A 16,120-nucleotide genomic window follows, 5' to 3' on the forward strand; every position below is an offset into this window, starting at 1 on the left:
CCAATTCACTCTCTTATACCATGGGGGTTACAACACGGGTAGTACATGAACAATTCTTGTAGATCTCTCTGGAGATGGTAAAGTTTCAGAGATAAATTTCTGGAACTAGGCAGAAATTCACACTTTAGGGAGACAGTAAGGAATTAAAACACTCCAGGGAAGCATATTGCTGGAGAGTCCTAACAGTAAAGACCCAAAGAGCAAAGGTATTAATTAAGCATGCTGTCTCAGAATCCTGACGTACTGACATATGCCATCAAAAGGCATTTCAGAATGAGACAGAGAGGCTCTGACTATTTTAAAGGCAAGGGTAGCAGCAGCTAAAAAGACCCTTGTTTACTTTTGGCCACAGGACAGGATTCCAACTCAGGCTAATTGCAAATGCTGTTGACCCAATATAGATTAAATATAAACAGAGAAAATGGAGCTTTTTTTATTTTTTTGAAGAACAACATCACACTTTCAGTTTATTTTCACTTCCCAAGCACTTTCTCAGATTCCCCTTCTGACCATCTGTCAGGAGTTCAATACATTCTTTATCTAACTTACATAAAGAATAACATCTTCCATGACATGTTAGCATTTGCAAGATTTTAATTCTTCCTAACTGGCCCAACTCATTCTGTTCCATTTTTTCTTGTGGTACTGGTTGTTTAAGTTAGATAGCTGGATCTACTGCAGTACAGCAATTTCTGTTTCCCCCTTCCTTCCTTTAACCCCCAAGTCTCAGTCTACGTTTCTGCTGCTTTGTCATTGCTCTGTACCTTTCGCTTGGTTCTCTCCACACCTTTTCTCTTCCCCTGCCAGTTTTCCCTACTTGCAAACCATAGTCAGGTGTCACTGCAGCATGATCACTCTGGTGCAACTCATTGTTCCTTTCATTTTATCTGGGGTACTACATTTCATGCTTTTTTCCCTTTCAGGTTCAGAAACGTAGGTATAATAAAGATCTAGCCTTCTAGTACTACACTATACTGTGTTTAAGAACATAAGGCCATCCCTATGCTCTGCCAGTTCTCCTTCGAATCTATGATACATGCTATTTCTTTTAGTATCTCATTATATGTGTCATCGATATCTTGTTTGGCCTAGAGCCACATGGCAGCCTGACAAGATTGTGCTGCAGTTTGGCAGTTTCTGTACAGGGCACAGCTGTCAGCATCTCTTATCCTCCATTTCAGAAAATCAGCTGGTACTGGCAAGAGATCATAAGCTAAGACTAAGCAGGAACTGTGCATCCTTTTTAGCAAAGCAGAAATGGACAAATCATTCTGGAGATCGTTTTCTGTCCTAGTCTTTTTGGCAGCCCTTTCTTACTGATGGCAAATTTGATAGTTACTTCTTTTGTGTTTCAGCACTTCATATAGAATGGGTTTTCCCATCCTCCTTCTACTACTTGTTGCAAATGCACAGCACAATGCTAGAGGAAATATAAAAGGAAGGCTGCTCATTACATATATGAGCATATGCTCTGCCCGTTAAGAACATCCACTCCAGCTGCTTCTGCAGGCCACTGTCAGGAACACAGGGAATTAGCTTAGTGAAAGAGAAATCGAAGGCTGTCTGTCATGCTGACTAATGTCCCACTTTATTACTTTATGTCAGAAACTGAGAGGATCTATGATGTGAAATATAATATCAAAGGACAGAGGACAAGAAGCAAAAAGCGGGAAAAGGAGCAGCAGAGAAGAGGAAAAAAAAACAGTAGCAAAGCAAAATAAAAGAAAGGAACATCAGGAATAAATGATTTACACAGAATGCTGAACAATACCACATCTAGCTCCTTCCAGAACATCATGCTGATTTTAGGGATGATTTTTTTACCTCTGTTATTTGATACACTGATTTGTTGAGAACCAAACTGTCAGCACAGGTAAAGAGGAAATATGACCATCATGCAAGAGAAGGAGATAAATTGTCAGGATAAATTCAAGAAAGGGAAAGTGAAGTAGAGGTTGTAAGGCTGGGGTGCCTGTAGCTGAGACTACTATTACACTTTCCCTAGAGAAGCAGGCACACTGAAAAGAGTCCCTGTTGATAAGTCAGCCTAGGATCATCTGTGTGAAAGCGACGTTAATGAAGGTTAAGTAGGGGTACTGAGGAAGTCTGGGGCAGGGTGAGAATGCAGAGAGTGATAGCATATGTCCATATATTCCATATGGTTTGCTTAATTTTTTTATGGTTTTAATATTTTGTACCTGCTATGAAAACTGGTTTGCTGCTAGATAACTGTATAAGTGAGATTTGATAAATGATTATAAGAAATCATATACTAACATTATGATTGAAACAATATACAAAAGTGTAGCTGGGGAGGTAATTACAAAAGTGTAGTCAAGTGATTAACTAGTAATTACTCATAAGTTTTGCAGTTCTTTACTCTTATGACTAGATGTTCCTGTACGCTAGATGAGAACAATGTTGAAACTGATCACATGTGATTGAAACTGCGCTAATCTTCAAGTTCAAAGAACAAGGACAAGAACAAAGACTTCAAGGACAGTCAACAGAACTTCAAATGGGTCAGTGGTCGCAAAAGCAGCCCTTTGACTCAAATGAAGAACCATTGCGTATGATCAGTTGTGGGCGGTACTATGATAATATGTATACTAATCTGATTAATATGTAATTAGTTATTCTATATAACCTGTTTGTGCTGAAGCTGTGGCATGCACAGTAGGTGGAATTATCCCCCGTGCATCCAGTGCTGCAATAAAGAATGCCTGCTTTCTAAAACTCTAGAATTGAGTCTTAGAGTTTCTTTGACCGGCTTTTCGGTATCAAAAGGACATGGATCTGTGAAGCCAGAAAGGAAGCCCACAGGTGGTGGTTGCCAGACGTAGAGATGTTATGTTGGTACAATTAGGACACTCAGACAACAGAATTACTCACACAAATAATTGTTCATCAGTACCAGCAAGAGAACTGCAATCTGGCCCATTACTGTGAGGCACAGGTGGCACATCTGAGTGCCTCCTACCCTACTAGTAAGCACATGACCTCTGCCAAGGGAAACCCTATACACTTAAATACTCCTGGAGCATTTATCACTGTATTTACAGTAGATTCTGAGACCTATATCCACAGCTAGGTATATGTGTATATACCGGATAAATAGCATACATAACCAAAGTGAGTACAGCCCTTAAAAGAGAAAATAAGTGCTCATCCACAAAGACAGAGGAGCTGCATAATCAGGCCTATACTGTCCAGCTTCTAAGCTGTCACAGCTCTCCTTGCAACCAACTAAAAGCACAGGAGTATCTGCTCCTACGTAGGGAGGAGCGGGGGAGGCCTGCAGAGTACATAAATAAAAAGCCACCTCTGCTGGGGTTGCAAGGTAAATCGCCTGCTTTGGAAGAAGCATGTTAAATATTTATCACTTATAGTAAGATTGTGATGTGGGGTATATTTCTCACCTTGATTATTTCATACTTGAATTGAACCCACATTGCACAGTGCCTTGCTAGTGGGATGCACTTAAATTCCCCATGTCACCCTACTGGCAAAATTGGCACCAGTGGTCAAAAAGAAAACTTCTAAAAATAGATAAACTTCTTTATTCTATGAAATAAGGTTTTAGACACATGAACTCCTAATAAGCCTTATTTTCTCGAATACAGTTTTGTCCCTGGTTCTTGCCTGTGCTCTGCTGCCTTCTTTTCTCTTACTTTTCACCCTGTGTTTTGATCAGAAGCCTTGTCTGCAAACTGCAGGGCCACCTGCAAAAGGAAAGAAAAAGAATGGACTGGATCAAGGGCAGAGTAACAAATCCACATGGTAAATGATCTGCTCTAATGCCTGGCAGGAGCACTGTGGATCATAGATGTGAGGACTTAGCTGGAAGAGCTGATGCTGTCTGGAGTTATCTTCCCTAGCTGAAGCCACAAAAAAGGCTGTTCCAGAGTGAATACATGACCAGCATATGTACGCGCAGCCAAGATGCATGGGAATTGATTGCTTTGCAATGCTGTGCTTCACAGAAATCAAGATGTTACTTCCTGAAAGTCACTGACTCTGCTAGAACCTTCTGGTAAGTTTTTCCTGTGAGACAAATTAGAGCAGGAGAAATCATACACGGGTGACTTTCAGGAGTTCTGTTGTTTCCTTAAAGTCATCATGATAAAAAGTCACAAAAGACAAGAGTTAAGACACAGGCATTAAGTGTTTGATTTAGCTGGTGAGGTTTTCAGTCTGACCCCTCAAATCCAGGTACACCTTTACACTAACTTTTGGACTTATTCACTGACAAGTGTAGATGCATTTCCCCCCCCCCCCCCCCCCCCATTTAAGAATACACACACTCTTAAATGCAGTAAATATATGCTGATTGCCGATGAGCAAATGCCCAGGGCCTTTCAGCCTTTATTTTGTGAAAATCAGTGCCAAAAGGTCAGAAGTACAAAGATGTTAAAACAAAAGAGACGCTGTAAGCATAGCATTCATTTGATCTCAGAAGGAAAAAGGACAAAGACCTGAAATCTTTCTGTGGCTCAGTGAAAACTAAGTGACACAGGGAAAACCCAAGAGCAGATTCTTAAGAATTGGTATGAACCAGCAATATCTTGTGGGAGCCAGGGGTAGCAAGTGGAAGAAGCAAGATCATAAATTCAATCTACATCTCAAAAAGCCTGTGTATGCCTAGATCTCTTTCAAAAAGCCATATTTTTATCACTTTGATATTTCACTTGCAATGAGGGGAAAAAACTTCAAAATTATTATAAATCTATTTGGATTTGGGAAGGAACATTAAAGTCTGAGATCATAACCAAGCTTTTTAAACTCAACAGACCTCTCTTGAAAGAATAAATTTGCAAGATACTTAAGCATATGCTTAATGGTAATCACCAGCTGAAATCCATAGGACTACTAGCATGCTTACAATTAGTATGAATGCTTAAGCACCTTGCATTTGAGACCTATTACTCTCAATACATATTAGGAGCCCATCAAGAGATGAGTTTCTTGTGGCATTCTGCTGTTCCTACTTCCCGACTGTTATAATGTATACTTGCAAGTTCACAGATTCAGAAATACATTAGTATTATGTTTGCAGCTGCAATGCAAATGGAGCAGGAGCTTTAGAGTCTGTTACTTGTCAATACAATGATTGCCTGCCTTAGCAGACAATTGTCTCTCATTTTTTTAAAGTATTTCTACCTCTTATAATGAACGTAGCGCTTATTACTTATTGTCCCACAAGAATAAAATATTTACTTGTGTTTTGGGTGGTAGATGTATTCATGAATATAGGAAGCTATTTCTTCAATTAATGGCAAAACCTAGGGATTGTTCACTGCCTCCGTTATGATATCCAGTAGTGTGATAAACAGATTTTCTATAGTTTCTATCACTCCTAAGCACAGTAGCTGCCCTGACAAGCAGAACTGCCATGGCTCAATCCTGCCACTACTCCTACTTGACATCTCCATAGAGCCATCAAGGGACACTCTGAAAGCAACTGCCAACATGTCTTTGACAGGCCACTCATGTTTTTTGTTAGTTTTTTTTTTTTCTTATCCAGCTCTGACTGTGCCATCTCAATGAAGACTAGACATCAGAGTCTGAGTAATAAATAAGTAAAATGAAAAACACCAGGAAAAACTACATGAATCAAAGCCTGACAGAATAATGTGTTTTAAAGAACCTGTGCATAATATCACCATTCATCCATTCTGGATGTTGCAGGTAAAGCAGCAATTGGTACTGCTTCATGCTGGGCATCATACTGCCTTTGTAGTGTCAAAATCATCAGAAGAAAATTCTTCATCTTCAGCCAGCAGAAAGGCTTTTCTTAATCTTCTCAGATGATGGCCTGGCTTGTCTTTGTTCCAGGCTGATACACTCTAATTCAGTCTGTTTGGGTCTAATCCAAAGTTCTTAGGAAAACTGCAGATAAATCAGAGTTCAGTGGGCTATTTCTGATGCAGCAAGAGTGAAAGATAGTATAACGTTCCAGATCTTCCCACCTGCCAGTGTCTCCCCATTCACTAGGCTCACTTCAAAGTTCTCTCCGTTTACTGAAGTAGGCAGTATCTGAAAAGGTTGGTACTTTTTAGAAGTTTGTTATGTTTGTCAGGAACTGTGCAACTGGAGGAGCATGGCCATAAACATGCAGAGCTAAGGGAAAAGCCCTCTGAGTACTAACGCTCCCAAACTGAAGAAAAGCAGGCAATATATTACTGAACACAGACCTATAGCAGAAAGAGCATTTTTTTTTCTGCAACTCACACCTACTACTTACAGGAAGTGTAGAGATGACTGCAGATGAATCTAAGTCTTTTTCTGTCCATCCTGGATAACACATAGTGTTGAATTCTAGACTGAAAGTGCACATTCACGTTAGTTTATATAAACTAGACCAGCACACTTGGAGATCTTACTACACCCCAGCCAGCTTCCTGGCACCTATATTGCTTTGTAGTCCCTGATCCTTGGAGTAGGTAGGGTTGCTTTGGGTTTTGCAAGAGAAGGCAGTTTGAAGGCTGCTCTAATTTCTTCAGGCAGTAAGTCATCAGTGAAGTCATTCCATCATGAGTGTGCGTTGAGGTACAACATGCTTGTTGGGCTTGTTAACATGTGTCCTGTATATCTCCTAAGCTGGTAGAGGATGTGATCAGCAACAGAAAAAGTGTAGTACATAGGCAACTCTAATGCCTTTACATACAGCCTTGGCTATGCAGGGGGAATTCTTATCTGGCTGCTTAATAGCAGCAAAGGGAACAGAGCAGGACTGAAAGTCTGTCCCGTTTTAAAGTTAGCAAAGCCTAGGCAAGGAAAAAAGCTGTTTCATACTGTGGTTGTTTATGTTACAGCAGAGTATTCAAATCCATTGTGAATTTAAATGATTAGTACACACTACATCTCCAGGTATCTCCAGCAAATCCTAGAACGGGGAAGTATATACAACTGTTTCTGCTCTGCCAAAGTTAACTATTATTACAGCACAGAGATATAATATTAATTTTGTTCCAATGAAATTGGCTGGCATATTTGTTTCTGTGAGCCAGGCAACAGGTCATTACTGAAATAGCAAAACAAACCTGTTCACCATTCTTGTTCCAGCACATTGCATTTAGATTTTAAGATCATAACTGTTGGATACCTCTCCTGCAATGATGTACAAGACCCACTCTGCCAGAAGCTATATTCTTTCATAAAATGACTTTGCTGTATCTTCCTTTTCCAGACCCATCTCAATATAACAAAATTTAACAGTCCTGCAGACAATGCCAAATATCCTTCATTCATAATTAAGGTGAAGGCAAGTGGTACAAATCTCTAATTATCTTTTATGTCATATTTATTTTCTAGTGAATTATTAAGTAACGATTTATAGTCCAAATTCCATATGTGTACCTGCTAATTCAGGGGGAAAAATATAAGCCCTTCATACTCATTCAGCTAATGGGTATCACTAATTGAAAAAATGTTCTTTGCACATACCACTAACTTTCCAATCATTTACTTGTAGAGAAGTTTGAAAAAAAAAAAAAAAATAAAAAAAAAGAGAGAGAGATTCAGTGGAACTTTGAAAACTGGGTATGGTGCTACACTGAGTTCTCCCTCCTCTGTGAAGGCAGCAGACAGAAATCAGTGACAGAAATATCCTGTTGCCTTGTATTAGTTTCTGCCGAAGTAGGAGGTTGTCAAGAACAACAACTGAAGTTTGAAACCAGAATTTATATCCCATGCAGTCTTTTTAATGCTCACTGTGCTTCCTGCAGGCAGGATGTTTTCTGCACTGGCACGTCTTGATGATCTCACACTGAAAAGCACTAATCTCTTAGGGCCAGGATTTCAACAAACTTTTTAATCAAGGCTACAAAAATGTGTCTGAACCTGAAATGTCTCTGGATTCTTTCACTGAATTGAATTTTTCCTGCAAAAGAGGTTTCCCTCTCAGAACTAAGGCTGCCTCCTGTGCTGGATAAAAGTCCTTGCAAGAATCCTCACTCCATCCTGAGCCACTGCTTTTGTATAAGGACTGGTCCTTTGATAGTAGCAAAGAAAATCCCTGAGCACCATGAAGCCAGGAAAAGCAGAATCAGAGACTGCCTACTGCAAGAGCTGCAGTACGAAACCCTGTAACCTTTCTTCCCTACTTTTCTTTTTTTTCATTTCTATTGTTTTCTTCCTAGGTCCAAGTAACTTCTCTTCCTAATGCAGGTTTTGCTGTGTGGACTGTGAAGTCAGAAAGCGTGGCTTGCTCTGAAATGCATTTTTGTATGCACTTTTGTATGCCCTTAAAAACAATTGTTTGGGTTGAAATTACTATGTATTTTGATATGCTGACAAAGTAGAGAGGAGTCTGAAAATCTAAAAACATTCTGTCTTTCTTCTTTCTAAACCTCACAATCTTTGGGGAGCTGATTTATAATTTTTGACCTGTTGCAGCTGGCAATACTGAGAATCAGTCCTAAGCAGCCTGCCTACTCTTTTCACGACTCCTTAGAGTATCTGTGCAGACATGAGGCAGAATGGCTGCTTTGCACACATGGACCCCTCTGTACCTATCCCTGAATATTAATTAGCATCTCACAACACGTGCTCTTTACAAAGCAGCTGTAAAGAGTACTACAAGGATTGCTGCTCTCTGGTTCCCCTGAGACATTTTGGTCTGTTCTCAGGAAACCTCCTGCAGTTTATATAACACCAATCCATCCACCACTAGAGCAGAGAAGCAAAGCAGAAATTTGTCCCAGAGCATACATATATATACACATCACGACTTTGACTTCAAAGCTGTTAACCAGATGCTTTCCTCAGTTACATGCTTATTTTTCATAATGCATATGGCTGCCATATCCACATGCCTATCTTGGCCTCACAGCCACCATGGGTTTTGTGCTGTATGATGTTATTATGACCTAAATGAAGCCTGCAAACACATTCTAGACTTAGAGGAAAAAATAGAGGAGCAAGTATTGCTTTGCCAACCTCTTCATTAATATTAGAAAAACAGACTATTTAGTACGTAATATTTTTCTGACCCTAAACTTCACAGTAACTTAAACTCCCATTGTTAACACTTTACAAGTGACTCAGAATAATTTTCAGAAAGGAAGATAGAAGAACTAAAGTTTTTAATTGAATTGAAAGAAGCGAATTAATCAGTTCATAAAGTACCATACATTAACCTCATTGTCTGCTTCAGGAGTCTAACCTCTGAAGTTGATTCAAAGGTAACCCGAATCCCCCCTGTGAGGACTATTCATATCCATTAACTGTTGCAATACAAGATACTGTAGGTTTGAGCTGGTTGCCAGTTCTTCAGTATCTGAAACGTACTCTCAGCAGAGTGGAGGACACCACTGGGACTCATTTAACTCTGACTTTCACATTAATTTTGCTGTGCTGTGAAGAGCAAAGACAAAATCAATGTCCATCAGTGATTATTCAAGGTAAAATATCTAGTGATATTGAATACCAATGGTAGTAGTGAGCATTAAACTTACTTAAGGATTGTGGAGTTGACAAAGCCATTTATTTCAGTTTCACTTAATTTTCAATGAGGCATATGAGTTTAGAAAAATATAACAATTACAATGAAAATACTGGATTGCAGTTCCTGGCAAGTTAGATTTTAAATCAAAGAAAAGTATTGTATATATAAACTTTTTGCAGTGCACAGTTCAGGGAAGGTTTGAATCATACAAGGACATGCTAAATCTCTGCAAAGAACATTTCGTGACTGAGGGAGGTAGTCTTTGTAACAGCTGTATTAATTTTGGCATTGGATTACTTCTTTGTGGCCTCAGTGCTCAGAGTGTAGGGAAAAAAATGCAACTTATGTGACAGCTCTCCCACACCAGTCCTGTTCACACTCTTCTCTCATTTTCCCCAGTAAACCGTGGGTGAAATCCTCATTGAGTTAATGGTAGTTTATCAGATTTCATCATATAACTTAAAACTTTGTAAATGTAGCAACAACAAACTGAATGAGCATAAGGGTTTCTACTGAGAATTGTTATGAACATTTCTCAAGTTTTGCCCTGACAATGTCATAAAACCATTTTTTTTCTTCCCTGAAATTTCCTTATGATTATTCCAATGCTATTGGTTGTGTCCCACATTCATCAGAGCTCTTAAAGCACAGTATTTATCTTGGCAAAAAGAAAACTGGTAGGCCAGTTCTCCTCTCACGTAAACCACTGACATAAAATCAGATCCATTATGCTTAAAAGGCTTCATTAGTATTGAATTTCAATGGAAATTATTTTCTTTTATTCCTCCCAATGAAATTTAAAAATAAATATATCACAACTCAGTGGTAAAAAATACTTTGAAAAGCAAATCTGGATGACTATTTAGTCTTGTTTACCCATGGAAAATAATTTATCTTATATGGAAGGTGGGCAGCTTTCAGACATATATTGGTATCAGAAAATCAAACTAGTTACACATAGTTTTGAGGGAAATGTTTAACCAGCCCTCATTAGTAAAGACCATGTTTTGGAATAACATCAAGGCAGGAGAATTAAATCAGCCAGTTTTGATTGTCTCTAGGCAAACGCTAGCAGAGATGCTGAGAACCATCTTGCAAAACTGCTTTTTATTGCATTCTAGCAGTATCCAGAAGGTCACTGATACACAACAAGTGGTGAAACGTTGTCAGTTAAGCCAAATATTGTCATTTCGGATTTGGAATAGCTTTGCAAAGATGGTATTTTGAGATGCTCTTGGTTTACAGCAAAGTAAGGGATAAACCGAACATATTCAGTACTTGTTAAAATCGCAGTTTCTTTAAAAGACAGTGTACATAGTGTGGTCAACAGAATTTTTTTTCACTGTAAAGACATCTAGTGCATTAAAAGGGCACAAAGAAACCCTGAGGAAGCAAATGAGTCCTTCCCAAAACAAAGACTAAGCTCACAATGGTGAAAGCAAGCAGAGCGAACAGCCAAATGAGAAATGCCACTAAAAGGGTCTAATAAATGATTATGTCTTTGATTTTCTTGTTTCTCAAGCTGTAAGCACTATTCACTGGCTTTGACCTATAGCAAAATCTTGCTCATAAGACACAGAGGAAAATGAAATAGGATTTAAACAAACAAAATCTTCTTAAAAACATAAGCCACAGGGGGGATGGAATTTTTCTCCTATCTTCAGTTTACACTTTGTCCTTTATTCTGGCATCAAAACTGTTAACTAATTAAATTCTTTTTTCTAAGTAAAATTCCCACTGAATATTTATTTCTATTCTAATGATGCTTTTTTTTTGCATCTAGCCTTAAAAAGACTAGCGGTATTTGAACACATTAATCTCTGCAGTTAAGCAGACAATAAAACCCCTACAGAGCCTCTTTTGTACCGCAACTGTTTCATTGTTTGAGGTAGCATCATTTTCCAATGCACTGCATGTGCAGTACAAAGTATGGCCCTAATCCTATACTGTGATCTGCCCGAGCAGAAAATGCATCTGCCTAGCTGTCCAAATCACAGCCAAGACGAGAATGTCTTCAAAGTGTTACAAGGTTTACTGTACAGATCTACTTGAAAATTGAGTTTAATAGAAACTGAGTCAGAACCTCCAAATACAGATAGAAAATGACAAAGCCAATGAAAGTAAAAAGGAGAAGAGGCAGAGTCTGACACTGGGATAAGAACTAGCTATATTCAGGGAATGATACATTTACATTGAAATTACTGGCCACAGTTATTTGATGTTAATACTTTTTAATTGCTCATTTATAGGTAAAGCACACTGATATTACTGTTTCTAGTTCAGACACTCAAACACAAAGCACCTTTCCCGAAGTGACAGTTAGTCTCAGAATCAGAACTTAGACCAGCTCTCTTGCCTCCAAATGCCATGCCCAATTAACTAAACCATAGTTCCCCACAGGAACAGAATCTGTGCTCATACAGGAAAATCTGTGTGCATGCTACTCAAGGAAATTAAAGTGCAGCTATAAATCTCAGCTAGTAGCTGCTGTTGGCCAGCTGCCCAAATTAAGGCCAGAGGTGTCCTCACTATGAAGGAAAATATTTGCTGCTTGTAAATTTATTTTTGTTTCTTCTTCCAAAGGAAAAAAAAAAAAAATCAGCCACGCATATCCAGCCTTCTCAATTTAAAATGTCACACAATACAGCCCCACAATCATTCAGGTGACACAGTTTATCTCAGGCGAAGCATTGTAAGTTCGAGGGACACACCAAGGACAGTTCAGTGACATGTTAATTATACCTCCAGCAAGAACATCCACTTAAAAAAAATATATGTAGGTATATGTATCCCTTTAGAAGGACAAGACACTAAGGAGATTGTTCTTTGTTCTATTTGAGAACCATTATACACCTCTCAGTAACCAAAAGAGGCAACAACCTTGATAATATACACTTAGCTTAAATCCACTTGCTGAAAAAAGCCTGTAGAGTGTCAATAGAAATATATATACAATAATTATATTGATGGTCTTGTGCTGTTCAGCTAGGAGCTTTTGAGATGGAGATTAGTGGCTGAAGATGATAATGTTCAGGTTCAGGATGTGGCTTTTCAAAAAGTAGTTTTGAAAATGAATGCAACGTGAAGCAGGTCCATTGGTTCAGATAATTTTGTATTATATATCTTCTGTGGAGGGAGCAATTGGAATCAACTTCTGTTATTATTAGTCAGAGCACTTATGTCCCTGCTGCTGAAGAAAAGTTCATAAACTCAGGTTTGCCCAAGATGGATGAGCTATAATACGCTTATCAGAAGCTACCTACTGTTTTATCTTTCATTACACACATTTTCAGTGCTTCATTTTTCCATTGCCATGCTAGGTTGTTAATGAAGATGGCCAAATGGATCTTGTCAAATTGTATCCCTATATATATAAAAATGCAATATATCACCATATAAGAAAAACAATTCTCATGCCAGTTTATCATCACTGTTACTATCATCTGCATGGGTTTCTGCAAGTGTCTTTATCAAAAAGGTTTAAAATGGTTCTTTTGGCATCATCTGGAGGGCTATATTCTCTCAGAAGCATATTTCTGTCCCTTCCAAACTGATGACAGGTTTTTAACTACGGGCAGCAATAAAACAAATTTCTTTCCAGCACATGATCTGAAAAAACCTTCCAAGCATATAGTTTCTCTAATGTTTGACAGTCATTCCTGCATTATAATGTAGAGTGAAATGTACTGTATCGTAATACATACCTGAGATGATAGTTTCAAAGTCTAGAGTCTGGGGGTCAATCACAGTTTAGCAGTGGCAGCAGAGAATTTGGTGTGCATTGTGAAAGCTGTGTGAGGATTTAGGTACATACTTGAACAGTTTTCCTGTCTTGAGCTCTGTGTTGCGCCTTAGGTCAGCTACAGGGAACCTAGCTCAAGGATAAACAAGCTATATACCTACAGCAACACCTGCAGTACAGATATGTGAAACTGAAGATGAACAGAGAACATTGCCTTGAGCCCCATTACTAAATCTTATTGTATCACATTAGAAAGTTATTCAAGAGAGAGCAGCTGATGCAATTAGTTGGTATTATTAATTCAATAACCTGTCTCTCAACTGTTAATCTTTCACAGAACTGTGATTTGCTAACCAATAAAACATTTCTTTTTAGGCTATCCCACCAATACTACTGTACTCTTTGTAATGCACATCTTAAAAAATCCATTTGTTTCATTATGGTGTCCCCCTAGCGAAAAGAGCAATAATGCTAAAAGGGTTTTTGTATTGGTACTTATCTTAAACTACTACATATTTTGCTGAATGAATGGGAAGAGATTTGGATGTCACTTTGGAAATTAGTTTTAATAAATTGTCAGTCCCTCATTTCAGTGAAATGTTTGCCAGAGATGAGTATTTGCTATCATCAGTACTTGCACCACATCTCAAGGACAGAATTAAAACATACTTGTAACTCAAACAAACATAAATTGCAGGAAGAATCCTTTCAAAAATAAGGGGCTGAAGGCCATGTCATAAAATGCCTATTTCCTCTTCTCTGTTTTTCAGATCTTCCTGGCAAGGTGAGCTTTCTGACTAAAAATCTTTTGAGCGCAGCCAGGAATGCAAAAGAGAGAAGTAAAATGGAGAGTCATTATGACATTACTGTTACCAGGTGACGCAGTTAAACTGGGTAGATGCCCAGCCACACGCTACATTTAAGAATAATGCAGCCCCCACAATACTTTGTCCTTTTCTTAGTACAACAATTGGATACCTGATGATCTGAAAGATTAGCTCAGAGAAAGTTACCAAATTATGCCATATGCCTGTTTTTTTACCTGGTACTTTAAAGATCAGGTCAAGTCAGGTGTCAGTGAATTACAATGTTAAAGAGTATATATATACATGTCTCTTTCTTTGTTAGAAAGAACTGGATGCTCATTATTTGTGAAGCTCCACAAAGTACAGCTTCTAGACTGCTAACATATATTTTACTTTATTTACTAATTATTTGCCCATAGATGTTCCAGCCCAGACCATTTGCTTTTAACCATTAGAAGGCGGCAGAGCTGGCTCCTGAAAGGTATTAGTTTCAGAGATTCTTAAACATTCTCAGGATACATTAGCTGATACAATACTTTCTCTGCACTTCCTGCTTATTATTCCAGTAATTTTAACCCTGGCAGACAGTGTTCCAGCACAGCTGATCCTAGTTTAACATTTCACACAACCGGTTTTATTTCAGCTATTCATACAACTGGACCAGACACTTACCAGCTGCATATATGAGATTTTTCCATATGCTACAATGCCTAGAACACTCTTTTGTTCAATGAAGATCTTGGATATATCCTTTACCTCTGACTTCAGCTTTGGATTATTTGAAAATTACCAACTGTTAACAAGATTCAGATTTTGCTAGTATTGTAATGAATAGAGAAATTTCAGGATTTAAGCAGAAAGGAATGTGGATTTTTAAATGGAACCTAGAAAATATTTGTGCAGATATACTTGATTTTTAACTTTGTAATTTTAATGGTGACTGTATTAATATGCATAACCAGGGATCCAACCAGTTATTCACGGAAAGTAATTTTATTTTAAAATTAGATGTTGAGGACAAGTTTTCTGCTAATCTGGTATGCTATGACCTTAGTGTCAGGGAGCAGCTCTGGAAAGGAGGAAGTGGAAATAGGTCTTTCAAGGCAGGATTGACACCCAGAGAGAACACTTTCATTACAGCCACTGCCTAGCCATTTGCCATTTGGCTTCAAGAAGCAGGGCTCAGAGGCCATAAGCGCTATCTGAGTACCACAGATCTGATTCTTTTCTGGAGGGTCTTTGTTTCCACAGCTACAAGTGGATGTTGGTGCTGGTAGTACCTAAAGAATTGTCTTGAACCTCTGAAAACTAATACTGCTACAGGTTCAAACAGTCCTGCCATACAACACTAAGACCATATTGCCAGCTTTATTTGCAGTGAATTATATCTACAGCAGGAAGGCTCTGACATCAGCACCTCACAGCTCCTGTTTTTCTATCCCTGAAGAGAAATTTGCTCTTCTACCTCAGTAGCAAAGTATGTTGGTAAGCAATGGAACAATGCCTGTTCTTCACAGGAATATTACAAAAATATTCAAATACTCAAACATTTTTCTAGTATTTGAGCAACACTTTCACTCCTTTACATCAGGAGTGAAATCCTGGCCTGTAGGAAGACAGCTGCAGGTCTATAGTTGTGGGGGTGTAGCAGTAACATTCCAGCACTAAGACTAGAGATACAATCAATGGTTTTGCCAAGGAAATGTCACTGGTGATGTCCAAGAAGCACTGGTATTTCATATGGGGATGGCTTCTGCTTTCAGGCACAGGCAGTTGCCATGATGCACTTTGTGCCAGGGCTCAGCCTCTTTGCCAGACGAACATCTGAAGAGCTCTTGGGTTTTTTAGACTTCTATTTTGCGCTCACTCTGCAATCTAATTTCATGATGTGTTACGCCGTTCTACAAACTTCTAATTCATACCATGAATGACAATGTTTGTAAACACTTTGTTTCTTGCAGGCAAGTATCAGAGTTTGGTTTTAGTTTTATAATTGCCACAAATGCCAGGTTGAATAAGCATCCGCAGGGGTATTTTCACTCAGGGGACTCTCCTCTTTCCATTTTGAAGAGGCTATCTGTATGTCATTCTTTGTGGAGAGGCAGCACAAACCCTGGGTCCTTT

Source organism: Harpia harpyja, chromosome 9 (assembly GCF_026419915.1).
Source record: "Harpia harpyja isolate bHarHar1 chromosome 9, bHarHar1 primary haplotype, whole genome shotgun sequence".
Taxonomy (NCBI): domain Eukaryota; kingdom Metazoa; phylum Chordata; class Aves; order Accipitriformes; family Accipitridae; genus Harpia; species Harpia harpyja.